The sequence below is a fragment of the Myotis daubentonii genome, chromosome 2 (genome assembly GCF_963259705.1).
Source record: "Myotis daubentonii chromosome 2, mMyoDau2.1, whole genome shotgun sequence".
In the NCBI taxonomy this organism is placed as follows: domain Eukaryota; kingdom Metazoa; phylum Chordata; class Mammalia; order Chiroptera; family Vespertilionidae; genus Myotis; species Myotis daubentonii.
In genome coordinates, this window is record NC_081841.1 from 156,874,203 (window position 1) to 156,901,991 (window position 27,789).

A 27,789-nucleotide genomic window follows, 5' to 3' on the forward strand; every position below is an offset into this window, starting at 1 on the left:
TTACCTCTCAATCACACATCCATGGGGGTGAGGAGCCCGCTCTCAACTTTTGGTTTGAACGTCAATGACTATTTAAAAATGTATAACTGCCCTGCTGTTCGAGACATCTAACAGAGACTACACATATTTCTGTTTATATTTTGAAATAATTTTTTAAACTACAGAAACTTCAATTATTAATAGGCAGTTTTCTTGTTATTTAATAGACACTTGGGCTCTTGGACACTTTGAGACAAATATTTTAATGAGTCTACAAAATTTTACATTTCAACGAAGATAAAAATGCCTTTGTATCTTAAACACTACTTGCTAATTGTTGTTATGTACATTAATTATTGTATGTATGTAGTAAACACTAAAACTAAGAGTGATATGTATTATTTGAATATTAAAATACCTTTTCTTAGAATCTATTAATATTTTAATATAAAAATATATTTTACCATGTTATCAGAGCATGCATATCTTTGGGGAGGAGTAATATATAAATTAAACATTTTGTGGATCTTTTAAACTAATACATTTATGTGTCCAAAGCCATGTATATGATTTTCTCATATCATGTGCAAATGATTTAAAGTGAAGATTTGTTCCATATGCTTACTCTCATTCTTTTTAGGGACAGGGATTTAATATGCATTATTTTTTCAAACACTCAAGTCCTTCCATACATGGCAGAAAAGACTCCAGTTTACACAAGAGGCGATTGTCCATCCAAGGGCAGAATACTATTGATCACCCAGGGCCAAGTCCAGAATCCTTGCTTTCTAAAGAAGCTGTATTTTATTTTTATATCTTTCAACTGAAATGACATATTTTCAATTTCAAAGAACCATAATAGTTCAAAGAAAATTTTGGGGGGCTAGATATATGAGAATGTTAAATTCTTTTTAAAGGGAAGAGTTTTCATTTTGTTTTGTTTTCTGTTTTAGATTTGGGAAAGCAGGGTAGAAATAAGAGTGAGATTGAAATTTAAAAAAAAATCACAAGATAATAGCTGCTATCTATGTTTTTAACAGGCACCATGAACAGTATGTTTTAGCTGTCAGACTTGGTAAGATAGGAAATGTTTCCAAAATTTGAAGCCAATAAGTGCCAAGATGATTTCTGACTCTGAGGCTGGTCTTTAGAGACATTTTGTTTTCTCTTTTGTATTTTTTTAGAGAATTGCACAGAAAGACTCCACAAAACATAAACACATCCATACAATGAGGGACCAAAGATTACTGAAAGAAATAAATTGAAGAATATGATTGGATATTGGTTTTATAATAGAAAAATTAGATTATTAGTTTATATCACTATCAAAATGAGTTTAAATTTCTTGTAATTTAAATTACTTTATAGAAACAATCATTTAAGTACTTATAAAAGCATAATATATATCTATATTGATATCTATATATCCACCCTCATTGGAGATTAAATGCCTACTACATTTATCTCAAATCTTGTCCTATGTTATTAAAGTGTTCTAGTTTACAACTATTGAATTTGATTTTTCTAATTTAGGAATAGTAAAAGGTAAAGGGGTCAAATATATAGTGACAGAAGATGATCTCACTTTGGATGGTGGTCACACAATGTGATATACAGATCATGTATCATAGAAATGTACACTTGAAATCTATACCATCTTATTAACCAACTAAAGGCCTGGTGTACTAATTCGTGCACCAGTGGGGTCCCTTGGCCTGGCCTGTGGGATTGGGCTTAAACCAGCTCTCTGACATCACTCAAGGGGTCCCGGATTGCAAGAGGGTGCATCATCAGGGCTAGGAAGGGGTATCATTCAGAGAATACTATCAGCAGTATCATCTATAAATTTCTTTCAAAAGAACCAGTGAATAAATAGTATTATTGTTGACTTTGTTTGCTAATGTAATTGAAATATTTTCCTGTGCATTATTATTATTAATCCATCAATTACTTCTCAATTCCCTTGCCTTTAAAATAATTCACTTTTTGGTATTATTATTATAAGTATTTTGCTTTTTAGGTCATAGCTGTTACTTACTAATAAAAATTTGTCAACCTAATTTTACATTCTGTCCTATGTATATTGTTTATTAATCATAGAAGCTCCTTTAATCAATCTGTTTCATCTTGCCAGGTCTTCAGAAGTTGCAGGTGTCAAGTATATGACAGCCTAAAATGTTATTAGGCAACTGATGCATACAATAATAAGTAAGGCATTAGAAAAGTAATTTTAGGTGCTTGTATACAATGTTAAAATATTTCAACAATACTCAAGAATTGAAAATATTTCAAAATTGTAAACCTAATATTGTTTAAAATTAATATATATATATATATATATATATATATATATATATATATATATCCAAAACATATAGAGAAGTAAGACTGTCTAGAAAATTTGGGACTAAAGAAACAACACCAAAACATTGTGGGTTTTTCTTTCCCTCATATACCTTAGACTTAAATCTAAACAAGCTAGTAACCTGAAAATGCCAATAGCCCAGACAAAAGAATTCTCCAACAAAAGCTATTCTCTCTAGCTGAAGGACAAGGAAAGAGATAGCCTAGCAAGGCAAGACATATTACTTAATAACAAGTGTTCTAATCTAGTCAAGCAGCACAGGAAAAAAAAAAAAAAGGTTCTATCCTCACCCACACAAGCAGAGGGCAAGCAGGGAGTCTAAACTTCCACACTTAAAAAGCTAAACAAAATTCCTCAAGTGAAATTTTTAAAAATACATGAAACAGAATGAAAATGCATATACAACATTTAAAAACTTTGGGGCAGAACAAAGAGCACTATTAACAGGGAAAACAGTTGTAGTAAATACATAAGAAAATAGGAAATGTCTTAAAACAATTACTGACGTTCCCACCTCGAGTAACTAGAAAAAGAAGAGCACAATAAACATAAATAAAGCAGAATAACTAATAAAGATAACAGCACAAATCACTAAAATTTATAATTGATAAACGTAATGAAAGAGTTAGTTCTTTGAAAAGATCACTACAATTGACAACTCCCTAGTAAGACTGATAGTAAAAGAGAAAAGACAAATTACCAATATCAGAATTAAAGAAGTGAATTCACTGTAAACTTTGCAGACATCAAAGAATACTAGTGGAACACTATAAACAACATTAGAAACAAAATTGACAACTTAGAAAACATGGTCTAACTCTTTGAAAAAGACAAACTCTTATAACTCTCCCAATATAAAATAGATAATCTGAATAGCCTCCTAACACCATGAAAGGGAATTGAATTCATAATTTTAAAATTCCCCCAAAATAAATCCCTAGGCCCACATGGTCTCTTTGGTGAATTATATCTATCTAGAGGCCTGGTACACAAAATTCATGCATGGTGCGGTCCCTAGGCCTGGCTGCCGATTGAAGTACGAGCATATGGCGTGGAAGGGCAGGTCCCAGCTGACCTCAGGGCCCTGAGCAGCACCTGGGCCCCCAGGCCCATGTGCGCCGTGCTCCGCCTGAGTCATTGGGCCCCTGCCAGGCTCCCTCAGCACCTGGGAGCTGAGCTGGGTGGCAGCCCTGCCCCCCAACCACCGCTGCTCACCATCTGCAGGGTGATCGGTGGAACGACTGGGTCCCACTCACACCCACCTTGGCCTGGTGCCATCCGTTCACATGCTCCATCATATCGCCACTGTCCTGCTCTCATCAGGGCTCATTAGGGCCGGCAGCACCTCCACTGCCACCCGCTGCCAGCACCACGGCACCTATGCCCACCAAGTTACGCACAGCCCCTGGTGGTCAGCGTACATATAGCGAGTGGTGGAACTCCTGGATGAGGGGACCATTTGCATATTAGGCTTTTATTATATAGGATGTTTAAATAAGAATTAACACAAATTCTACATTATTTCTTCCAAAAAGTATATAAAAAAGACTTTCCAATTCACTTTATAAAGCCATTATTACCTGATACCAAAACAAAGATAGCACAAAAAACAAAAACTATAAATTAATATCTTTCATGAATATAGACACAAAATTCCTTTAAAATATTAGGTCAACTGTGTTTATCATGTTGTTTAACTTTTCTAATCCTTATTAATTTTCTGTTCACTTATTTTATCAATAATTTCAAATTGATAAATCTGAATTAGCAAAATCTCTAATTGCAGGTGTGGATTTGTGTATTTCTCCTTCAGTTCTTTTGGATTTTGTTCCATGTACTTTACAGCTTTGTAATAGGTGCAAGAATCTTGTGGATTATTTTATTACCCTAATGAGCATCCTTGATGCTCCATGAATTCCAGGGCTTTCCACTCTGGCTGGTGGTAGCACAGATTATTATCAGTCCTCTCTGTGCTCAGAGGGTTTTTCTTTGCACTGTTTGTGTGATTCATTTTGCCACATCTGGTAGCTTCCTTATATACAGGTGCCGATCAATACCTTGCTGAAGACTCCAGGGAGACCCTTTGTTGATATTTGGTGCAACTTTCTTTCCCCTGGTGCTTTGTCTTGCAAATTCCAGCCACTTTGGCTATCTGGTTCTCCTAGTTTCATCTCTTCATCTCAGAGAGCTGACTGGGTTCCATCATGATCCTTCTAAGGCAGTGGTTCTCAACCTGTGGGCTGCAATCCCTGTGGGGGTCGAAAGACCCTTTCACAGGGGTCGCCTAAGACCATCCGAAAACACATATATAATTACATATTGTTTTTGTGATTAATCACTATGCTTTAATTATGTTCAATTTGTAACAATGAAATTGGGGGGTCACCACAACATGAGGAACTGTATTAAAGGGTCACAGCATTAGGAAGGTTGAGAACCACTGCTCTAAGGCCTAGGTCTTCCTTTAAGCCAGCAATTTTAAACCTTTTTTATCTCAGAGCACACATAAACTAATTACTAAAATTCAGTGGCACACCAAAATAAAATACCTTAATTTTTGTGATGTGTCAAAAAAAATACGTATAATTTTGATTCATTCATACCAAATAGCTATTGTTGGGTTGCTTGCTCTCAATTTTTTTTGTATTTGATAATCTAAGAAAAATGATGTCAGTGCCCCTGACTAAATAGTCAGGTCTTAAAAATTCTGTGGCACACAGGTTGAAAATTGCTGTTTGAGGCAGTAAAATGATGCAAACATGGGGCTTATATTATTACTAGAGACCCGATGCACGAAAATTCATGCAAAAGTAGGCCTTCCTTCCCCCCGCTGCCGGCACCAGCTTTCCTCTGGCACCTGAGACCCGGGCTTCCCTCCTCCAGCTTCCAGCAGGCACCCGGGACCTGGGCTGGCTTCCCTCAGGCCGCCCACTGGCAGATAAGGATTAAAAGGATAAATACATAAATAAATAAATATATGTGCATCACATCTTCCATTATGATCATTCAACTAATTAATAATTTCCAATAATAGAAGTGAAGCCATTGCATGGCATTTAATTGATGGAGAATATTTTGGTACAATAACTGTATTTAATTCTATACAAATCAGTTATAAACCAGAGGAACAGCCTCTAACAACTATGATGAAATACATACAGAACATTTCAGTTACATAACAGTGATCCTGTGATATGTGTGTTCCTGTACAGCCAAACACTAAATGTGACATTGCTAAAACAATGAATCTGGACAGTATGAATTAGTGGCTATCAATAGTTTAGCAGAAAGGTAGGTAGAACAAAGTTAGAACATTGTTATATCATAAAGAACCATTCATTCCATGCTAACAGATTTGTTTCTCCCATTCTGACAAATTAAAAAAGATCACTATAAGCACAAAAGCATTAACATTCTGGCATGGAAGTTTAGATGTAATGTGGAACATTGCCAGATAGCTTAATACATTGTTTGCCCGGTTTTGTACATTATTGTGCCAATTATAACTCATTATATTAAGAATTTCTTGACATAGAAAAAAAATACACTCATAATCTTAAAAATTAATGCATTTGAAATTTCATATAGGTCTATCTCTTATTGAAAATAAATTCATAAATAAATTTAGGAAAATCTTTACGAAAATACAAGTGTCCATATGAGTCTTATGAATATAATTTAAAATTTTGCTTTTTGTAATCGTATTGATTTTATAAAAGATACTTTAAATAATAAAATCCTGCATTAAAATAAATTATAGGTTCCATATGATGTAAACCTTATTAAAATAAGTTAACTGTAAAAACTCTTAGAGATAATTCCTCTTAAATTTAATTATATTTATTACAATTAATTAGAGTCAAACTTTTTAGAGTGTAACATGAAATTGAAAGCTTTTTAAGGTGGCATCTCTGCAGTAGTAAGGTGATGATGATAACAAGGAGGAGGTTTGATTATTAAGAACTTTGGCACTAAGAGGTTAAAAAAAATTTCTTTATTTTCAAGCCAAATGGGAAGCCGTTGGTTGGCACGTAAACTAATGACCAAACTGGCTGTTTTTGAGTCTAATTCAATATCATCTTGTCAGCATTCTCCTCTCCTGACATATAAGAAACAGAGCAATTCTCTAAAGAAGCAATAAAAATGAACAAATTGTTTCCTTGGTCAAATGTTATGTTGTCATCAGGTATCCATGGTCAAAGTAAAATGGACAGCTGATACAAAGCTGTGAAGGACAAAAACGATTTTCTAATAGCTCTTGCCAGTGACATGGATGGCAGAGAGTGCAGCTGTAAAAGATACTGGAGTTTACAAACGAAGTTAGGTGTTTGCTATATGAATTGTTTGAGTAATAATTCAGCTCCCCCAAACAAGCCAGGATATTAAATCTTTCTCCTTCAAAGTAATAAGAAACATTAATAGATCTTTCAAAATCATTCTGTGAGTGAAAATATGACAAGAGAAGGAATGTTCTTTGATTTAGAAATATTCAGCAGGTGACTACCACCAAGGTAATATACCACTTTAAATAAAGTTGCCCATGTCTGAACTATTCAAAGATCAATTTATTAAGCTATCTAGCTTCATATAACTTTAGTAAGACTGTTACCTAGTATTCTGTCATTAAAGAACATCCTTGGAATTGATATGGGCAAATACAAGTCAAAATAAAATGTCTGCATTACATAGAAATGCTTAGAAATAAGAGGATTTTTAAAATATTCCAGGTAGTTAGGAAAGTTTTTCTGACCTTCTTTCACCTTCTTTATAGATAAAATGACAGGCTTTAAATCCATGCCTAGCCCTAAATTACTTTTCACATTCTTATCATGTACCAGCTGTAGGCTCAGAGTAAGTTATTTTTTCTAATATTTGGGGGGGGGTAAATTTTGAATTACAGAAATGTTGTGAAGAGAGTTACAGTTCCCATATACCCACACTTAATTTCTCATTATTAATATTTTACATTGGTATGGTACGTTTGTCACAACTAATAAACAAATATTGATGCAGGCTTATTAATTAAAGCCCATCCTTTATTTAGGTTCCTTTAGTTATTTTAGTTTTACCTAATGTTCTTTTTTTTCCTTTTTCTTCAGGGTCTCATCCAGGGTACCACATTACATTTAGCCATCGTGTCACCTTAGCCTCCTTTGTACCTTGGCCCTTTCTCAGACTTTTGTTGTTTTGATGACAAGTTTTGAGGAGCACTGGTCAGATATTTTGCAGATATTTCCTCTCTGTATATGTTTCTGTCCTGAGTAGGCTGAAATTATGGGTTTGAGGAAAGACCCAGAGATAAAGTTTCATTCTCATCACATCATATTAAGGCTATATTCTAGTAACACTGATGTTGACCTAATTTCTTGGCTAGTGTTTGTCAGGTTTTTCCACGATAAAGTCGTCCTTTCTCCCATCTTTTTATCCTATACTCCTTGGAAAGAAATCCCTATGTAAAGTCTATACTTAAGGAGTAGAGTTATGCTTCTTGAAAGCAGAGTAAATGCAGAAATGCCTTGAAATTCTTCTGCACAGGAGAGTTTTTCCTCTTCCCCATGTATTCGATCATGTGTATGTATCATTATGAACTCAAGTATATTCATTTTATACTTTTGGTTATAATCCAATTCTACTTATTTTGTTTTGTTGCACCCATTTTTCCAGCTTTGGCCATTCAGGGCATTTTGGTTGGCCCCACTGACAGATTCCTACTATCACGGGACTTTTCCATTGAACACGTTCTTGCTTCCTGATCTTACAAGATGGAACATCTCTTTACTCCCTGCCCCAGTCCTAGGTTCAGTCATTTCAGAAAGAGCTCGAGTTTCTTTTATTGGACAATGATATTAGTAACCAAGATGTGGCTGCCTGCTGTCAGCACGATTTCTAATATTTTGGATGATTCAAGAGATATATGAGATTTCCATAAAGTAAGATAAAAGGAGCAGATTATAGAGGATCTTATATATTTGGTAAAAGATATTGGACAGGATATTATGGCCTATAAAAATTCAGGGTCCTTTTTAATGAAACAGATAAGTGATATAAAAATAATATGGACTAATGCAACATGAACATTATGAACGTATCAATAAAACTTTATGCTAGATGTATATTTAATGGACTCAAACATAGAACTTAGAAGTTTACTCTTCCTTGGTATAGCTTATTGCCTGCTAAAGAGAATGACTGCTTGCACAACCTGATTTTTTAAATTTAATCATTCAAGCAGCATTATTTCATTAATGTATTTATTCAGATTTTTAAAACTTCTTTATTGTTTAAAGTATTACATATGAATCCTTTTCCCCCATTGACCTCTCCTCGCTAGTTCCCACCCTCCCAGAACATGCCTTCACCCCCCCTATTGACTGTGTCCATGGGTTATGCTTATATGAATGCATACAAGTCCTTTGGCTGATCTCTCACATTCCCCCTCCCTCCACACACATACTCGCCTTTCCGCTGAGGTTGGATGGTCTGTTCGATGCTGCTATGTCTCTGGCTCTATTTTAGTTCATCAGTTTATGTTGTTCACTATATTCCACATTATTCAGATTTTGAAGAACTATTTGTGGGACATTTATTTATTCATTTAACAGTATTCACTAAGAACCTTATGGTTGCTTGGAAATTACACATGAATTAAAATTTTTAAAGAACTTTCATACTCTTGCCCTGACTGGTTTGGCTCAGTGGATAGAGCGTCGGCCTGCGGACTGAAGGGTCCCGGGTTTGATTCCGGTCAAGGGCATGTACCTTGGTTGCGGGCACATCCCCAGAAGGGAGTGTGCAGGAGGCGGCTGATCAATGTTTCTCTCTCATTGATGTTTCTAAGTCTCTGTCCCTTTCCCTTCCTCTCTGTAAAAAATCAATAAAATATATTAAAAAATAAATAAATAAAAAATAAAATTGATTTAAAAAAAAAGAACTTTCATACTCTTAAAACCATATATTTTATTGAAAAGAAACAAAATAAGACAATAAATAATGGCAGAGAGGATAAAGTTGCATGAAATAAAAACAAAAGAAGCATTCTATATGCCAATAACATCTCAATAAAGCTGGGAATCAATGATTGTGCAAAGAAACTCTTTTGGAAAGGATGGACAATCAAGACTTCTCTGATGATGCTATGCTGAAATGGAGGCCTAATGTGCACATGAGTCATAGTTCCTAGCACCTGAAACAGGAACTGCAAAGGCCCTGGTGTAGGTGTCTGTTGGTCGGTTCAAAGACCTTACTGAAGTTGTAAGACATGAACCAGAATAGGAACCAGATCACTGAGAGCTTTATTTATCTTTGAAGTGTGATTGGAGCACACTAAAGACATTTGAGGAGAGGAGCAATATGATAGGTTTATATTTTTTAGAGGAACACTGATTTCTGAGAAAATTTTGTAGAGATTGGAAGTCAGAGGGAAGCAGACTATTTAAAGGGCAAACCCAGTAACTCAGGCGGTCCATGGTAAAGGGCTGGATTAGCATGTATAATGGAAAGGGAGTGAAAAGAACTCAGATTTGTAATTTATAGTGAATATTTTAAGGAAGATCTGCCTGTAATTGCCAACAGTTTGGCTAAAAGGTGAGACACGGAGGAGGCACAGGTTTGGGCCTAATTCTCTGTCCTAAAATGAGGAGAACTGGGCACAGACCAGGTGTTGCGGGTAGCATATTCTATGCACCAGCAATTGTATTACCCCCAATTGCACTAACCACACAAAATAAATAACCAAGCACATGATAATTTTATCAGGATGGAACTCACCATCTGGAGCAGTGGTTCTCAACCTTCCTAATGCCGCGACCCTTTAATACAGTTCCTCATGTTGTGGTGACCCCCAACCATAAAATTATTTTCGTTGCTACTTCATAACTGTAATTTTGCTACTGTTATGAATCGTAATGTACATATCTGATATGCAGGATGTATTTTCATTGTTACAAATTGAACATAATTAAAGTATAGTGACTAATCACAAAAACAATATGTAATTATATATGTGTTTTCCGATGGTCTTAGGCGACCCCTGTGAAAGGGTCGTTCGACCCCCAAAGCGACCCACAGGTTGAGAACCACTGATCTAGAGAGTAAGATGCTGTTTAACAATAGGCAAATGGAATAAGTAAAGGGCAACTATGATAAGAAGGAGGAGGGAAGTTACATAATTTAAATCAGAAAGTCAGATGATGCCTGTCAGGAAATGACTTTGTAGTTTTGCACTAGCAAGGGAAAGATTGGGAAAAGGCTATGAGTGAAGGCTGTGAGGCAATAAAGGGCATGGCTAGAGGTTGATAAGCAGGAGGATGAGGCTGAAGTGAACTTTTAGTGAAATTTAAAAAAAAACAAAACCTCATTACATCTGATTTTATGTGGGTAAATTTAAGATGGAATGTGTGTATGAGTATGTGTGTTGAGTTATCAATGTAATTGAAATCTTGAAGGAAGTAGTGAATCTTTAAATTTTTTTTTTCAAAATAACTTTAACAGGGTCTTTGAAAATTAATTTATTCAATCTCCTTATTTAAAACTCAATATTTTTCTTTCATTTTTCTATTAGCCACTAGCTGTCTAACTGTACTAATTAAAATAATAAATGATAATTATCATGATAATCTTTGTGCTCTCTCTCTCTCTCTCTCTATATATATATATATATATAAAACATGAAAGACTAAATAAATACCCTCACATGGTCTCCTCTAAACTATATGCAAACAACCAATCATGGACAAAAGTAACCCCACCAGGAAAACAATAACTAAATGATGATTTATGTATTTGTGGCTCTGTGTATAGGCTTCTGAAGTAGGTGTGTTTCCCAATGAATAAAAACTGATCCATTAAGCCATGTTATTACTTGCAATATCTCAAATCTAAAGATGTAAAATTTTGCAATGCTTTCTGTGGTGTATAGAAAGATTGCAGTAGGATCAGATCTGAGCAGATAAAAGTGACATGGATCAATTTTTGAAGTCCTCTGGTAAATATGCCTTTAAAATGGATGTGTAAGAAAAGTCATCCCTTATGTAACACCTTTCAATTGCTGACACCTTATGCCCATTTTGATCAATATATCTTACGTGAATGACCTGCAAGAAAACTCAAATCATAGAAAAGTGTCAGGCAAGTCCTAATCACTAAAAATATTCCATTTGTGAGAGCCAGTTTCAAGGTATTGCTGAGACTGTAGTTGGGATTGCTTAGGAGTAAAGGGATAATGAAAGCTCCTGAAAAGATGAAATGTTTTCTGCTTATAGGTTTTCCCAATGATTTTCTTGTTTTACTCCACTCCTCGCTTCAGATTATGGAGATTGTGACTTCTGCAGTTTCATAAATAACATTTGTTTTGCAGACAAAGAAAGCAGATTCTTGCTATTATTCAGGTTCCACATAGAGGTGAGTTATTACTACTGTGATGATTCTTGGAAAGCAGTGGTAATTCAAATTTCCATCGTCATCAGGGTCTGTATAGGGAGAAATACAAGTATAATATATTATATTTATATCTTAGTTGTAGTATATATATATTATATTTGTATATTTTTTTTTCAAGCAGAGATCACCTCCTTATCAAGGATTCTATGAAAAACTTACCATAAAATTCTGAGTACCTTATACTATAGGAATATCAACCAAACCTAATTTCTGGTAGATTCCAAAAAAGTTAGATTCTAATAGGAAAGTTCTCTTCAAAGATACATCTACATCTTCAGATTTTTCTTTGTGCTCTGAGGTTTCTTTTGATTCTGTAATGCAAAACTTCTCAGAGTTCAGGCCATGAGATACATAACAAAAATAACTAAGCATATCCTTTTTTATGTGACAACTTTATTTAGGGAAATCTCTGGGCATTGATTTTGTTAACCTAAACATTGAGCTCTTCTTATATTGATACTTTCTGTAAATAGAGATAGATTGATTCTTTTCATTTCTAATTGGTATGCTTTACTCATTACTTATCTTGCTTAATTACATTGATTAGGAATTCCACTGTGATGTTGAATCCATGATGAGGAAGGAAATTATTATCCTGTTTCCTATCTTATTGAGAAAGCATCCCATTTTTACCACTAAGTATTACATTAAATGGAGAGTCCCTTCTATTTCGAATTTGTTCAGAATTTCTATCATGAAAAGATGTTCAGTTTTTTTGTTTGTTTGTTTGTTTTTTTAAAGCGACAAATCTTTTTTTCTTTTTAATATATTTTTTATTGATTTTTTTAGGAAGGGAGAGAGATAGAGAGTTAGAAATATCGATGAGAGAGAAACATCGATCAGCTGCCTCCTGCACACCCCCTACTGGTGACATGCCTACAACCAAGGTACATGCCCTTGACTGGAATCAAACCTGGGACCCTTCAGTCCGCAGGCCAGTGCTCTATCCACTGAGCCAAACCAGTCAGGGCAAGATGTTCAGTTTTAACAAATAATTTTTATTATATGTTATACCTCACCTAAGGATATTTTCCCATTGATTTTTAGAGAGAGTGGAAGGGAGGGGGGAGAAAGAGAGAGAGAGAGAGAGAGAGAGAGAGAGAGAGAGAGAGAAAGAGAGAGAGAGACCAATGTGAGAGCGACACATCATTGATTGCCTCCTGTACATGCCGTAAACAGGGCCAGGGATCAAACCTGCAACCCAGGTATATGCCCTTGACTGGGAATAGAACCCAAGACCCTTCAGTGCTCCAGCTGACACTCTAAACACTGAGCAAACATTGGCCAGGACTATTATATCTTTTGAGATTATCAGAAATGTTTATCTTTTCTCAACTTAGCATTTATGTGATAAATTTATACATAAGCACTGTTAGAGATGCATCCTACCAATTTTGATATAATTTATTTTTACTTTCAATTAGCTCAAAATGGTTGTTTTTTGTTTGTTTGTTTGTTTTAATTTCCCTTGACACTTCCTTTTTGACCCATAGATTATTTAGAAGTGTGAAGTTGAATTTCCAAATATTTTGGGATTTTCCAGGTATCTGTTATAAATTCCTAGCTTAATTTCATTATTTTCAGAAAATATATTTTGTATACATCTTATTCTTTAATACTTTTAAGTGTTTTGTTCTTAGAATATGGTATATCTCAGTGGATGTCTTAGGTGTCCTTAAAAAGGTGTATTCAGTGTGTTCTTGATAATAATGCTGTTGTTGGATGAAGTCCTCTGTATATATTAGTTAGGTTATATTGCCTGATAGTTCTGTCTATGTGTTTCATATGTATACCAATTTTCTATCTTCTATTTAATCAATATCTGAAAGAAGAATGTTGAAGTCTAGCTTGAACTGTGTATTTGGCTAGTTTTGCCTTTCAGTTCTAGTAGTTCTTGCTTCATGTTATATGATTGTTTAAAAAATTTATTTTATTGATTTTTTTACAGAGAAGAAGGAAGAGGGATAGAGAGTTAGAAACATCGATGAGAGAAAAACATCCATCAGCTGCCTCCTGCACACCCCCTACTGGGGATGTGCCCATAACCAAGGTACATGCCCTTGACCAGAATCAAACCTGGGACCCTTCAATCTGCAGGCTGATGCTCTATCCACTGGGGCAATCTGGTTAGAGCATGTTATGTGATATTATGTGATGTTATGGCCTCTCATGTCATGTCATCTCATGATATATTAAAGTTCTGTATTTCTGTTGTTAGGTAAATAAATGTTTAAGATTTCTATATCTTCTTGGAAATTTGACCCCCTAAATTGTTTTTTGTTTTTAATCCTCACCTGAGGATGTTTTTCATTAATTGTAGAGAGACAGCACTGGAGAGAGAGAAGCATCAATGTGGGAAATATCGATTGGTTGCCTCCAGCACATGCCCTGACTGGGATTGAACCCACACCTTGGGTATGTGTCCTGACCAGAAAGTGAACCCAAGACCCTTTGGTGCACAGGACAATGCTCCAACCACTAAGCAACACTGACCAGGGTTGGCCCCCTATGTTGTTATTTTATACGTCTTTTCCTTCTTAATCCTAATTATTTTCCAGTCAAATGTTAATGCAGATACTCTACCCTTTCTTTTGGTTAATGTTAGAATGGTATATATTTCTCTATCTTTTTTTTTTCTTTTCATTTTTATTGTGGTAATTATATGTAACAAAATTTACCATCTTTACCATTTAAGTGAAAAATTCATTGATATTAAATACACTTATAATGTACAGCATATCATCACCATCCACATCTATAATTCTTTTTATCTTATAAAGTGCATTATACAATGACTCCCATTCCCCCTCCCCCCGTTCCTTGCAACCAGCACTCTATGTTTCTATGATGTTGAATACCTTAATACCCCATTCCATCCTTTTTTCTTTGACTTGTTTTTATATTTAAATCAGGTTTATTTTAGACACCATATAATCCAGCCTTGCTTTTACTTTTTCATTTTAAATCAAATCTGACAAAACTGGTTTTTAATTGGTGGATTTATACTACTCTTATTAAGTATACATATAGATATGATTTCATTGAATTCTACTATCTTGCTAGTTGTTTTCCTTTGTTCCCTTTGTGCTTCATATATTTTATTTTCTACTTATGAATTTTTATAGTTTGATAATTTTCTATAATTCAATTTTATCTCCACTATAGACTTGTTATTTGTACTCTTTTTAAGACATCTTTTCAATTCTAATTGGCTGAGCATTTAGAATATGTGTTTTCATTTAATCAATTTTTATCTTAAAATATCATACCCTTTAACATGAGTATAAAGACTATATACTGTATATTGCATAAAGACAACACTACATTCCTAATTCCTACCTCCCATGTGTTATGCCATTTTTATCATATATTTTCACTTTCACAAATGCTACAAGCTTACAATAAATTTGTAATGATTTTGTAAAGTCACTGACCTTTAAGAGTGATTTAAATTTTTAAAATTATCTTTATTTCCAGTGTTTTAATCTCTTCACATTGATCACAGATTCTGTTTTGGTTTCATATTGCCTTTTCTTGAAAAACTTTTCTATAAACATTCTTGTAGTAGATACTTGCTAGAATGAGTTCTCTCAAATTTTGTTGGTACAGGACAGTATGAATTTCTCCTCACATGTTGAGGTTTTTTTGCTGGATATTCTGGGCTGACAGGTTTGGTTTTGTTTTGTTTTGACTCCCCACCCCCACCCCCCAGCAATTTAAATACATCATGCCATAGTTCATGACTTGCATGTATTTTGATGAGAAGTACATTTATTATTATTATTATTATTACTAGAGGCCCAGTGCACGAAATTTGTGCACTCAGGGGGTCCCTCAGCCTGGCCTGCACCCTCTCACAGTCCGAGAGCCCTCGGGGGATGTTCGACTGATGGCTTAGCGCTGCTGCAGAAGCGGGAGAGGCTCCTGCCACTGCCGCTGCACTGGCCAGCCATGAGCCAGGCTTCTGGCTGAGTGGCGCTCTTCCTGTGGGAGCGCACTGACCACCAGGGGCTAGCTCCTGCATTGAGCATCTGCCCCCTGGTGGTCAGTGTGGGTCATAGCAACCAGTCATTCCACTGTTCGGTGGATTTGCATATTAGCCTTTTATTACATAGGATCTTTGTTTGGCTATTTGTCATGTGAGATTTTTTTTTCCCTGTGCACCTTCACAGTTTTGTTTTTTAAAGTATATTTTCATTGAGAGGAAGATAGAGATATAAGCATCAATGATGAGAGATGCCCCCTACTGGGGATCAAGCCCACAACCCAGGCATGTGACCTGCCTGGGAATTGAACTGTGACTTCCTGGTTCATAGGTCGACACTCAATCACTAAGCCACACCGGCCTGGCGCACCATCAAGATTTTATTAGTCTTTTGTTTAAAGCACAATGAATATGGCATGCCTACATATATTTTGTTGTTACTGATCGTCTTTCTTGGTGTTCTTGAGCTTATTTGATTTGTAAGAATTCTCTGTTATTAATTTTGGCAAATACTTAACTACTATAATTCAAATATCTCTGCCTCATTCTCCCTCTCTTATCCTTCTGGGATCTTTCTAACAATTGACTGATTCTTTTCTAGGCTAGATCAAACCAACTATGGAGTCATTGAAGGCTTTCTTTACCTCTGTTTCTGTGGTTTTTATCTTTTGCATCTGTTAGGATTATTCTTAAAGTTTTCATCTCTCTGCCTAAATTATCCTTCTTATCCTTCATGCTGCCTGCCATTTCTATTTGAGACTTTAACATGTTAATCACAGATATTTAAAATTCCCTGTTAGTTCCAAAATGTGTTTCATATATAACTTGTTGTGCTGAGTACTTTGTTTCTTGAAAATGTGTTTTCTTGCTTTTGAATATGTTTTGTCTGTTTGTTTTTTAAAGCTGGACATCTTGTGTGGGGTAAGATGACTAAGGTAAATAGATTTCATGCTTTAAAAAGGGCACATCATTCCTTCATCAAATCTTAAGTGTGAAGGTTGGGATTCATCTAGCGGGAAATGTGGTTGTGTTTGCTGGGTTTTAGGTTTATGGCTACTATTGTTATCCTCGGGTCAGCCCAGGCTTGAAGTTCCTCTGTTTACCATTAACACAGAGTATGGGTACATTTGTCAATTTTTCTCAATCATCTCCATCGCCAGCTGTAAGTCTTTGCCTTGTTCTGTGTGTCAGGGAGATTTGTTCATGCACTTCAACTCTCCTGGCAGTATTGTGTGCTCACCTGTGATTTGGTGCTTGTTAGCTTAGACAGGGGAGTGATTCTCTGCTGTTTTGAGTAAGACTCAGACTTCCACAGGCACTATAATCCTAGGTATCAGGACTGTGGCCTTCTCAGCAGCCCTGAGTCTTCCTTAGCTAAAGTTCTAGGCCCAACATATATTCCTGGTCTGCCTTCAGGACTAAAAGTTTCTTTCATGTACTTCACTCAGCTGTGATAAGGTTTTAGCAGACTCCTTAGGGAAAGAAGGTATGTTTCCTTTACTCTATAGATTACTGATTTTGTTTCTGGGAGATGCATCAAAAACTGAAAAATCTGACATGGTGCCCTACCTAAAACTACCAGATTACATCACCTCCTTTCCTGGATGCTGGCAGGAAATGTGAAAACCCTGGGTCAAAGACAGAAGGCTGCTTCACTCACAGAAGAGCAAGCAGCATGACCTTCAGATTCACATTGGCTCCCTTTGCTTCACTCCCCTCCCCTCAACCTCACTCCCCAGTCCCAAGGGACAACACAGTATTAGGCTAGTGTCACAGGTAAGGAACTTGAAACCTAGGAAGCTATAGTTATACTAGAGGCCCGGTGCATGAAATTCGTGCGGGGGGGGGGGGGGTCCCCTCAGCCCAGCTTGCACTCTCTCCAATTCGGGACCCCTCTCGGAGGATGTCCCTGGGATCAGCCCTAAACCAGCAGTCAGACATCCCTCTCACAATCTGGGACTTCTGGCTCCTAACTGCTCACCTGTCTGCCTGCCTGATCACCCCCAACTGCTCCCCGGCTAGCCTGGTCACCCTCAGCTGCCCCCCTGCCAGCCTGGTTGCCCCCAACTGTCCCCCTGCTGGCTTGGTTGCCCCACACAGCCTGCTGTTCAGTCATTTGGTCGTCCCTCACTAACCCCCCTGCTGGCCTGGTCACTCCACGCAGCCTGCTGTTCGGTCATCCATACTGTTATTTTGGTCATGACAGCCCATGGCTTTTTATATGTTAGGATGAGGTTCTGCAAGCAAACATTCTAATCTTTGCCCCAGTAGGATCCTCGGCTTCAACTCCTGAGGGAGACACTGTATCTTCTAAGGCTGTTCACTATAGATTTTATTGGAAAGCAGTCCAGAACGAAAGGATATTTGTTATCTGTGCCTCTACTTGCAAGATGTGTAGAAACACAGAGATTCATGAAAAACTTTTCTCAGCAATAGGAAGATAAAGGAGAATGGTTTAGACATAATTTAGCTTCCCTTCCCCAGCAGCTGCTGTTCTCTTAATCCAAGCACCATGAAGGGACTTTCTTAAGGAATCTTGCCAAGGGAGATTCACGGCAAATAAAGCTTGCACAAAAAAAGATACTTTGTATTTGCAGCCCTCAGTCTCCATACTCTTCCCCTAGCCCACAATCATTTCCCATCAACCTGTGAGCTATTATTCTTGCTGAATTTTCCTTACTGGGTGCAGACTGCCTATTTCAGTCCCAAGTAAGAAAATGCTCACACCCTGTATCTCTCTTCAGGCTGCTGTCTCTTTGATTACACGCTAGTTGCCTTAGCTCTAGTGAGCTCAAGAAAACCTGTGGGCTTGCAGATTATATTGCTACTTTGTCGTGAACCTAAGGGTGGCAACACACTCTTTCTAAGCTCTCTTCATTGATGAGCAAAACCTTCAAGTCTTATTAGTTCAAACTGTTTTAAAAGCAATTGTTTGATTTAAATTTACATCTATTCTTTCTATCACATTGGCAGAATGAGTTCAAAGAACATTAAAAATGAAAAGCTACCATTAAGCTTGAACTTTTAAAAAACCTAATGTGTGCTCATATTCTATTATTGTTATATTTTCGGGAGTTTTTAAAACCTCTTATCACACCTAGACATTACCCCATTTGTTTATTATTTAGTAGTAGACAATAATAGTCAGTTGCTTATAACCCAAGCTATACTTTCTCATTTGAACAATTCTATACTATGAGATAAGTCAACAGAAGCCTATTATTTTATTTTCATATCTAGTTAGGGACTAACATTCTGCCTCTCTAGTCGGCGACATCACATGCCAAAGGTTTATGCAGATTTTTATCTTCTACTTCTTCAACTGTTTTCTCAAAGCCTCATTGTTTTCACATACAAAAAAAAAAATAAAAAGCAGTATCTGGGATTCTAGCCAAAGGAATCAGACCGAGCAGAGAGTCTTAGTCCTCTGCCCACCAGGAATACTTGGTGAGACTAGCTTAATTTTGCCTGTGACAGTCCATGCTCAAAACCTGGATCTAGTTGCTTTAAAATACATGTCAAATGTATAATCTTTTTGTTGTATAGCCATGGACAAATGGTTTAATAACTCATTGTATAAGAAAATGAAATGTAAATGTATAGAGAAAAAATTAGCCTACTTAACTTGTAACATGTGAACAGCAATAATTTTAAATATGAAAAAATAAACTTGCATATAAATAGCATAAAGCATATACCATAGCAAAAGCCCAAGAGCAGCCCTAGTATTTTCTTTATGCTTCTTTCTTAGCTTAGAAATGAATTTTTTGTTTTATCAGAAGCAACCTATTTCCTATTACATTTAGAAGGAAAGTACAGTTCTTTAGATTGTCAATTTTTTTATGGATTATGTCTTATTGAAGTAGCAATTTATGAGTACCTAGTTTCTAGTTTCTGAACTTTGACAGCAGTTATTTCCTAACTTGGGAATATACTTTTAAAATGATTTTCATTAATTTTCTTTGTGAGTAGTTTATTATATCTACTTTGATGAACAAAGGAAAAGAGACTTGTAATTTTCAGGAGTGATAATGTACAATGTTGGGGTCCAGCCCCAGCGGGTCCAGGGGTCCCCAAAGGTGTGGACGGAGTCGGCGAAGAAGGAAGGACACGGAGACAGTGTTCAGTTGATCAGCAGCCTAGCCAGGATCTCCAGCCAAGTTCTGGTCTGGATCTCCAGAAAGGTTCTGCTTCGGATCTCCAGCCAGGTTCTGTGGCCATGTTTCCTCACTAGGTTCTCCAGCCAGGTTCTGTCTGAGATCTCCAGCCAGGTTCGGTCACTAGGTTCTAGTCAGGTTCTCTTGCCAATTTCTGTAGTCAGGTTCAGTCCAGGATCTTTTGCCATGTTCTCTCCAGTGAAGTTCTTCTGTCTGTAGGTTCTGTGTAGGTTCTGTCTTCTTGGCTCTCTTCTAAGTTCTGTCTCCTGAGTTCTGTCTTGTTACATCTGTATTTATACCAGTTGATTCCAATCCTATCAATCTCTATTACAAAGGTTAGGGCGTTTTTTATCTCCATTCCAGGGAGCAAAGATTATGTAGCTTAAGCATGATTGTTCATAGTTAAAGTGATTAATTACCCGCCTGGCACTTAGTTGAGGGGTTTTATTCCCTCCCTAACTTCAGGGGAAAATCCCTACCTGGGGATTCAACCTTTCTCGGAGAGGTGATCTTGGTTAAAACACAGCGCCAAGAAGGTGAGCAAACATATTAAGAACCGTATGCCATATATGCCAGGTCCCTTGAAACAGCAAGGATGGACCGGCTCCCGGCAGTACAAGTCATAACCAAGGAGGGCTGAGGAGAGGAGAGGAGGGAAGGGAAGGGAAGGGAAGGGAAGGGAAGGGAAGGGAAGGGAAGGGAAGGGAAGGGAAGGGAAGGGAAAAGAAGAGGAAGAGAAGAGAAGGGAAAAGAAGAGGAAGAGAAGAGAAGGAGAAGAAGAAGAGGAAGTTTCCTTAAACCGTTGTCACAGACTGGGAAGTTCTACAGAATCTTGTGAGGGACAAAGGTTATTCAGGGCGTTAGCACTCTGCCGTAGCCAATGTTCATTGATCTGGGACATCTGACAGCAGAAATTTAAAAATCAAATATAATTCTTTCCCAACATTATAATGCTGCCTTTCCTGGTGACTATACATTACTATGATAAATATACCAGTAGATGTTATATCCATTTCACTACATGAATGCAAGATTTACTTGACAATGATAACATTGATTCTTTTATTGAGCACCTAGTTATCTATTTTGCTTGATGCAAGTGACAAAATCTTGTTTTAGAGTAATTTGGACTATTCTGGGCATATTAACAAACGTAATGAGGTGTAATCCTAACAAACCATTAGGATTGTTTTAAGCGAGATAGATTTATTTCAAGAAATATTAAGTAATAGTTAGCAAGAATGTCTGTAAGGCAGAAATGCAGATTTAAAGGGCATTTAGGTAAATCTGCATATGATAAGTACACAATGAGCATACATGTTAATATTAAAGTAAATATTGTCCTGGTACAAAGTAGGCATTTAATGATTATTTGTTTGATTCAGGTATGCATTTTTTTAAAAAATAAAACAGAGAGAAAATACCACAGTGTTTAAGAGTTGAAATTAAACCACTTTTTATGGAGAGGGAGTAACTTAGGTGAACTTTGAAGAATTAAACAAAAGATGATATTCTAAAGAAGGATGTGGATAGTGGAAATGAGAAATAAAAATGGAATGAAATGTCAAGAGAAGTGATTAGTCTTGAAGTGATCAAGGAAGCTGGGAACCAGGATTACAGAAGACACTTAGAAGTGAATGATGAATCTTCCAAGAATAGTGACAAGGAATAGGGTGAAGGCTAAAATCTGGAAAACAGAAACTGTGTATCAGTCAATACTTTATTAGTAGTAGTATTTGGCCCTGTGCCTGGCACACAATAATAATTCAAAATCATTGTAAGGGCAGAGGAAGGAAGGAAGGAAGAAAGGAAGGAAGGAAGGAAGGAAGGAAGGAAGGAAGGAAGGAAGGAAGGAAGGAAGGAAGGAAGGAGGCTATAAAATTCCTTGTGATGCTACAGGTTGTCATGTCATGAAAGATCTTCAAAAGAGAGACTATTTGTGAAGAGGGAGGTGGCAGAACAATTACTGAGATTGAGGAAAGTGTGGGTGACATGGACAACACTAATGTTTCCCTTTGGCAGGAATATTTGAAAAGAATAGCTTACATTAGAGAATGTACAAAGAGACATTCATTTATGCAATTAAGTTTCAGTTATCGAAATGAAGTGAAATAATGTACAACAATGAAATACTAAACATAGATTAATTAACTGTGTCTCTTCTCCACTTGAGCACTCATTCAGCAAAACTATTAGTTACAACTTTCATAGCTTGGCAATATTATTTGAATCCATATTCAGCAAATTGTTAGATCAGTCTTATCTCTGACCAACAAAATAGATGTTTAAACATCACAATATCCTAATTGATCCTAAGTTGACATTACTGGCTCAGCTGAAAATACAACTTTTTCAAACACACTGTAGGGGAGGTCCCATGTAAGTTAGGCTGATGATTCAACTCCTTCAATCATGTGCCTGTGAATTCTTTCCCAAATCCCAGGATGACTGTATTATCAATTCACAGGTGCTATACCATTTGTTATAAGAACAGTATTTGTAAGTTAAAGAAAATGCTTTGACATTTGGCTACTTTGACATTTAGCACTGATATTAATGATGCTATAAAATTGTCATGCAGAATACTATTTACCCATGGTGTGATGCTTATTAATTACAAACATTATGTCATCTGTTTTAGATGTAAAAGGTTATGTGTTCTTTTTATTTTGCATTCTTATGAACTATAAATCAGCACAGAAGCAGAACCATTATAAACTCAAATGTGAACTTTAAATAGGATTTTAACCTCAGGGATTTGCATGTCAGAATGAATTTCAAACCCTTGAGAGAATCAGGAATGAGATATATTTTCTGTAAGCAACAGCATTACTTTTGCAAATCTCATATCTCCCCATATATACTAAGGAAAATACAAAGGTGAAAACCTTCAGATTCCTGGCATAGGGGATTTTACCTGAATATGTGATTTAATTAAATGCAAATAGAAAAAAAATGGTGCAAGAATATGAATATTTAATGAGACAATTTTAAAGGAGAATTATTGACACTGTGTGTTTCAACAGCAGCTGACAAAGGGGCTTCAGCTGCAAAATGATTCCAATCCAAAGTGGACAGAGTCTCAAGACTTGGGAAATACTACTCTACAAGTACTTTGAATTTATGCAAATGAGAACATTATGATATTTATATTTTCTTTAATGCTCTGTTCTCTGTTATACATAAACATAAAAATATATTTATACACAGTGATTTCCTCACATAAAATATATCAGTGTTCATTTTGGATTAGTATACATCACCATGTTGACATGATAAGAGTTCCATCCATAAGGTTGAATAGCATACAGACTCACATATAGACTCCAGACTTGGAGCTTGATTTTTTGGGAGCACATACTCATTATATTTAAAAATCCATGCTTATTTTAACAGGGGAGTCAATGTTTTGGTCTCCTCCCTATGTCTTCCATAAGATAAAGAGTGAAATCTGATTGTAAAATTTTTTTATCATTCTGCTTCTGGTATTATTAAAACATAAAATCATTCCATGTTTAATTCTAATAAACGTTATATTTAACCTGAAGCATCCCACATACATGGAGTTATAGAACAGTGGCTTATGAAGGAAATTAAAAAAAACAAACTCATTTTTCTTTTCTTCATTAAAAGGAAAATGAGGCCTAGCTGTGTTAATTGAAATTTAAAAGATATACTTTTTAATATTCACAGTAACTAGTGGTTTGACTGAAGAATGACATGATATGACCTATATTAGGTGTTACATTTCATATGGATGAATTAGACTATTCCATAGAACTAATTACTAATTGTACTTGCTTACTTTGTTTCCTCCCATCAATATTGTTGAATTTTCTTTTTTATGATTATGTTAAAAGCAAAAGAAATGTAATTGCATACATTACCTCATTTTATCAATTAGAGAGAGAACTAGAGAATCAAAAGAATGTTTCCAAAAGTTGGGGCCATTTACTGCTGCCATTTAATAACGTGGTGGTGAAAATGGTAAGGTTCTGTATGTATTTCAAAAATACAGCCATCAGGTTTGATGATGAGCTTGGAGTTGGCAAATAAGAGAGAAAGTAAACAAAGTCAGTATGAATTACTGTGATGAAGAAACTCAGTCAATAGAAATATATGTTGTGTGCTGGCATACATCAAGGAGCAGTTTCCATTGACTAATATGAAGAAAGACAATTTCTACACATCAAGAAACATTAATAAGGTTTAAAGGGTTTGTAATAAAGCAAAATTATTTAAGCCAAAAATATTTGTATATGAGAAATTATTAATGCAGAAAATCTCTAGTTTGTATACATCAAAAGGCTATCATCTGGGTAGGTAGATGTGTGAAAGCCAAGAAGGCTATTTATGTGGAGATTAAATATAATTTCTAATGATGATGTTAGGTTCCCGGAAAAATATGAACACAATTATAACATAAATAGAATAAATGTGTGTTTCAAAATGTACTGATAACTTTGCATATGTCACCATACATTGTGATATTGTGACTGAGATTTTTATAAATTAATTTGACTTTTTTCCAACATTCCAACTTAAAAAAACCCATTTGTAGAATCTCTCCAAAGTTTAATTATTATTGTAATTAAACATAGAAACTGGCCTAGGCTGGATAGACTGTTAAACAAATGTTTTATTTCTCACAGTAAATCTTATTGCAAATTATTGCATTGGGTTATTTGTATATGTAAAAGTGGAGAAAGATGGGATTAACAATTACTGAGCAACTAATACGTAACAAAGGTTTCAATATGTGACATTTTAGTTTTCATAATAACCCTATGTTTGTATTTAATAATATCTCCATATTAAGATGAGAAAATTATATATGGAGTTCAGAAATATTCAATTAACTTGTTTTTAGTTTTTTCTTATAATAAATGGTGGAATCAATAGGTAAAGCCGGTTTAGATCCACTATGAAGGCTCCGTTGAGTAATCTTGGCTAATTAAACAAATTAATTTTCCAATCATTCCATTTTTCATATTTCAATTTTTCAGTATTCTGCCATCATAGATAACCAGAAAAAAATGCTATTTTGATATTCTTCTTCATTGATATATCATTCTTAGAAAGAACAGGTAGCTAAACTGTTAATTAAAAATGAAAATTATCAGTAATTGTTGAATAATTATATTATCTTATTTTGCTCCTTATCCTCTGTTTATGCAGGTTGAAAAAAATTAATTTATCCTTACCTATTTTCTCATATTCTGAATGATGTGTCAAGCTGAATGATTTCACCAAGCTGCTGATAACATTATATGCCACCTTACACTTGGGAACTTACTATTGTCTACAATTTAATAACTGAGTTATCACATATTTTCCATGCATATGTTCATAAATTGAATCTATTGTCAATCATTTATTTTTCCTTCTGTGTCAAAAAAAAACCAAACTATTTCTACCATATGTTGCTGAAATAATTTTTCTTCTTTGTTGCCTTTAGGATTACAAAATGTTGTCTTTATTGTTTGTCATTGTTTCCAAACACATTTGGAGACATTGTTGTCACTTGCATAAGACATCAGGAAAGCCTTACTGGTTTGATAGCTCTCATTCTGGGAAACAATAATTTAAAATGATGAGGGAAGCTAAAATTAACTTTAACTTAGTTTTCTTGTTCAATGATTTTCATTCATGTCTTTATTAAAGGCTTATATTACATTCAATTTAAACCACATTCAATAAGACGCTGGCTGCTGGCTCATCCCCCTCCCCCGGTATAGCTGATGCTGTATTGCCAAGATATTGCTTTCTAACAAATAGATTCTGGTTAAACTGGATGCAAAGGGGAAGCGGGTCGTCATGAGAGTGGAGTTTAATATTCCTATGAAGAACAGCCAGATACCATAACCAGAGGATCAAGGCTGCATTCTAAGCATCGCATTCTGCTTGGACAATGGAGCCAACACATTTCTTATGAGCCACCTGGGCAGGCCTGATGTTGACCCCATACCCGACAAGTACTCCTTGGAGCCAGTTGCTGTAGAACTCAAATCTCTGCTGGGCAAGCATGTTTGTTTGTGAGGGACTGTGTGGGCCCCAAAGTGGAGAAAGAGTGAGCTGACCCAGCTGCTGGATCTGTCACCCTGCTAGGGAACATTTTTTTTTTTTTCATGTGGAGGAAGACGGGAAGGGAAAGGATGTGTCTGGGAATAAGATTACAGCCCAGCCAGCTTAAGGAGAAGCCTCTGAGCCTCATTTGCCAAGCGAGGGGGTGGCTGTGTCAAGGATGCTTTTGGCACTGCTCACCGAGCCCACAGCTCCATGGTAGCAGTTAGTCTGGAGACACTTTTTGTGAAGATGGAGCTGAACTACTTTGTCATGGCCTTGGAGAGCCCTCCCTGGCTATCCTGGGTGGAGCTACAGTTACAGACTAGATCCAGCTGAGACCATTAATATACTGGACAAAGTCAATGAGATGATTCTTGGTGGTGCAATGGCTTCTACCTTCCTTAAGGTGCTCAACAACATGGAGATTGGCACTTCTCTGATGAAGAAGGAGCCAAGATCATAAAAGACCTGATTCCAAAGCTGAGAAGAATGCTGTGAAGATCACCTTGCCTGTTGACTTTGTCACTGATGACAAGTTTGATGAGAATGCCAAGACTGGCCAAAGGACTGTGACTTCTGACACCTGCTGGCTGGCTGGGCTTGGACTGTGGTCCTTAGAGCAGCAAGAAATATGCTGAGGCTGTTGCTAGAGCCAAACAGATGACATGGAATGGACCTGAGGGTTTATTTGAATGGGAAGCTTTTGCCTGAGGGACCACGCCCTCATGAATGAAGTGGTGAAAGCCACTTCCGGGGGCTGCATCACCATCATAGGGGCTGGAGACACTGCCACTTGCTGTGCCAAACGGAACCTGGAGGTTAAAGTCAGCCGTGTGAGCACTGGGGATGGTGCCACTGTAAAGCGTCTGGAGGAAAAGTCCTTCCTGGAGCGGATGCTCTCAGCAATGTTTAGTACTTTCCTGCTTTTGGTTCCTGCGCACATCCCTTAAGCCAACTCTGTGCTTTCCACATCTCCACTGGGTATGAGCTAAAATCTTCCTCCACGTCAAGATCCACCCAGTGACCAAGAGATGCAGCCTCAGAAACAGCATCTCGGCTCATCTTTTCTGCATCCTGGCCTTGCCTACAATCTGCAAGATCGCACTTGACTCTCTTGGTGCATTCTAAAGTGCATATATGTATATTTTGTCAGTTAAGAGAAAGGGAGCTGTTAACTTAAATCTCTTTTTGGAGTAGCTTATTCTGATGAGCTTTGTCATTGTCTTACTACTCAGCATGGAAACAAGATGAAATTCTAATTGCAGGGAGGTGAAGTTTGTGATTGTTAAATAAATAATAAAACTGTCCATTGAAATTGGGGAGAAATAAACCACATTCAATCCACTGTGACAAGTTCTGGCCAAATTTTCTAAAAATATAAAACCGTCTTTATCAGAAACAGCTTTCATTCTATATTATAATAGGTGAGAGGTGTTTTTATTTTATTCAAACCAAAACACCTCATATTTTAGCAATCTGACTCTGGGAGGTAATATATAAAAGTAAAGTGGATTTTTTTAATCAATCTGATTTTTGGAGCATAAATTAGACTTTTTAATTTTTATCATCGATGAATAATTACCTAACAATATTACACAGTGTTGCAGGTGATAGTATTGTAAAGAACTGTTCTCCCTTCTCTTTTTGTCTTCTTCTAGACACACAGGAGAACATTAGCCTCTGAGTCCTTGATACAAGACTAATGAAGCTGCTCAGTCATGTAATTTATGGCTTTTTTTTATGCATGATGTCATCTTATATTACCTGTTAAATTCTCTAGTCAGGGCTTCTCAGGTTAG

The 27,789-nt window shown here is 36.2% G+C and overlaps 1 pseudogene; it reads left to right on the forward strand.

The window, feature by feature from the left end:
- Positions 1 to 26,903, forward strand: part of LOC132226733 (phosphoglycerate kinase 1-like) — a 175,281-nt pseudogene extending 148,378 nt beyond the window's left edge.
- The last annotated feature ends 886 nt before the right edge of the window (positions 26,904 to 27,789 follow it).